Source organism: Ambystoma mexicanum, chromosome 10, assembly GCF_040938575.1.
Source record: "Ambystoma mexicanum isolate Mex_15411 chromosome 10, UKY_AmexF1_1, whole genome shotgun sequence".
In the NCBI taxonomy this organism is placed as follows: domain Eukaryota; kingdom Metazoa; phylum Chordata; class Amphibia; order Caudata; family Ambystomatidae; genus Ambystoma; species Ambystoma mexicanum.
Genome location: NC_090932.1, coordinates 844,615,673 through 844,618,784, shown reverse-complemented (window position 1 = coordinate 844,618,784; position 3,112 = coordinate 844,615,673).

The following is a 3,112-nucleotide window of genomic DNA, read 5'->3' as shown; positions in this document are numbered from 1 at the left end:
CCCCGAGCACGCTCCCACCTGCCATATGCTGCTGCCTGATTGCCTGCTGCCCACGTGCCCTGCCATTTGCTGCCTCCACATCAGGCAGGGGTGCTGTTGCTGTGACCACCCCTGCTGGAACCGAAGACTCCCGACTGGGATTCCATCGCTCCACAGCCCAGCCCCAGGACCCAGTTGCCCACCCACTCCTGCCTCTGGGGATGTCATGTCGGGCACTGCAACATCTGGCCCCATTGACAACCCTCGGCCAGAGAGGCAGAGGGGCACCAGCTTCACTGCCACCGAAGTTGGTGTCCTGGTGGAGCAAGTCCTGGGGCAGTATGATGACCTCTTCGGAAGTTTGCGCACCGACAAGGAAGGATGGACTCGGATCTGGACGGACTTCGTGACTGCCATCAACGCAGAGGGGGTGGCAGTCCGCGACTTCCAACATGTCAAGAAGCGCTGGGAGGACTTCAGGTCCAGGACCCTCAACAAGGCCCGACGCCTCTTGAAGGCAGCGGATGCTAAGGGCCGCCGGGGCCACTTGTCGGAAGATCAGATGAGGGTCCTGGAACACATATCCCTAGCGCTCCACGTCCAGGTCCTTGAGAGGCAGATCCGTCTGGAGTCAAGTGGTAAGTGTACATGCATCATGATTGTAAACTGTGCGTGTGGTGATGTGCCAGTAGTGTGCAGGTTGCACATCTGTTTGTATGGGGCCGAGTATGGGTGGGGGTGTACAGGGCCGTGAAGCTAACACATGCGAGGGCTCTCATGTGTGAGACATGGATGGTGCTTGTGTGTGTAGGCTTGCATGCCAAATGCAGTTGTGTGGGCACACATGTTTGGATGAATGTGTATGTAAGTAGGCATGTTTGTGATGTCACACATGTATGTTGTTTTCAGCTGCATGTATCAGCACTGTGTACATGTGCATGTGTGTGTATTTGACAAGGGTGCAACAGTGATGCAACATGGATGCATGTGACAGTGGGATGTGGAAGCCTGATTGGCAGATGTGACATGGATGCCCATCTGAACACTGCGACAGTTGGCAGAGGTGTACACATGCATGCAATTGTGGTGGTGTGTGTGCACGTGTAGTGCACTCCCTGTGTTGCATGTGATGTCTGGCTCACCTTTGCCTGCTCATGCTGTTGTATGTGTATGGATGGTGCTGGCAGTTGCGATATGGCTGTGGTATGGCACATGTGTGCAAGTTGAAATGACATGTGTGTTGGCGATTGTGATGCCATGTCTGAGGTTTGCCAATGCCACTCATGTACAACTGTCATGTGTGTATGTGTCCATTGTACAGTGCCCTGATGCCTGTGTTTTATTTCTCCCTGTCTGCAGCGTCAACTGATGAAGAGGGTGGAGAAGGTGCTGTGGAGCACAGCGGCGGGGATCGCACCGCCAGCCGGAGACGCAAGGCCCGGCTCCCCTCCCAGGTTGTGATCTCGTCGGGGAGTGAGGAGTCCGGTGCCACGTCCCCTACCGCATCCACCATGGCCACCTCTTGTGGCTCGCCCACCTTTGCCACCCTTACCGCATGCTCGCCTCCCAACCATGGCACTGATGTTGTTGTGCGTATGGGATTTGCAGTAAACTATTGTCCTGGGCAATTGGGGGTCAAAGGGGTAGGGTACTATATGGAATTCGTACCCTAGTGTGCTAGCAAGGCTGTATGTGACCCCTGGGGGAAGATGACGGGTCATGCAACGCACAGGCACCCCAAAAAAGGTAGATTATGTGCACGCAACCCCTCCTAGACCACGTGCGTGGAAAAAAAACCCTGCACTACGCTGTGGCACCCAGAAACACAAAAATGAACATATGCGTGTCACACACAGCCTAGAATGACCTCTGAAGGGGTAGGCAACACACGGGGCAAGCACAGATGTCAAATACGTGCGCAACTCACCGTCTGCCAGGAAAAATCGTGTGTAAAATACGCACGTGAGCACATTGGAAACACCCCCGCCAAAAGAAGAATTATACGCTGTCTGAGGAGACAGGACAACAGGAGAAGTGAACGCTGTTTGAGGAAACAGGCCCAGGAAAAAGACAAGAAGAGAAAAAGCTGTCAGAGGTAACAGGGAGTACGAACTTGGACGCCGTGAAGTAAATCGCGTGTGAACTGACAAGAAGTACAGATTTCACCCACTTGCTCTCCACGAAAAGCACGTACAAGGAAATGGGGTTCTACACGTACCTTTTAAACATGCCCACACGTCCAGCGTCACTTCCGCGTGTACGTGCTAAGGCCCCATCCTCCAATTACACGCGCTGACACTCTGACGTGCAGTCATTGGACGTGTAACATGCACCCGAGTACAGGGAAACGCCCGCGCACGCATGTCACAGACGCGCATACGCGCTGTTGGCCTTTGGGCCAATGAATTTGCGTATGTGTGCTGACGCGCTTACACGCTAAGGCCCTGCCCTCGAATTACACACAGACGTACTGGATTTTCACATGCCAAATCACTCCGTATCAAGCTGGCCACGTGTAAGCACACGGAAGACCACGCTCCTGCCCAGAAGGCCGAATTACTGCCCCCCAGAGCCCCGAGCACGCTCCCACCTGCCATATGCTGCTGCCTGATTGCCTGCTGCCCACGTGCCCTGCCATTTGCTGCCTGCACATCAGCCAGGGGTGCTGTTGCTGTGACCACCCCTGCTGGAACCGAAGACTCCCGACTGGGATTCCATCGCTCCACAGCCCAGCCCCAGGACCCAGTTGCCCACCCACCCCTGCCTCTGGAGATGTCATGTCGGGCACTGCAACATCTGGCCCCATTGACAACCCTCGGCCAGAGAGGCAGAGGGGCACCAGCTTCACTGCCACCGAAGTTGGTGTCCTGGTGGAGCAAGTCCTGGGGCAGTATGATGACCTCTTCGGAAGTTTGCGCAACGACAAGGAAGGATGGACTCGGATCTGGACGGACTTCGTGACTGCCATCAACGCAGAGGGGGTGGCAGTCCGCGACTTCCAACATGTCAAGAAGCGCTGGGAGGACTTCAGGTCCAGGACCCTCAACAAGGCCCGACGCCTCTTGAAGGCAGCGGATGCTAAGGGCCGCCGGGGCCACTTGTCGGAAGATCAGATGAGGGTCCTGGAACACAT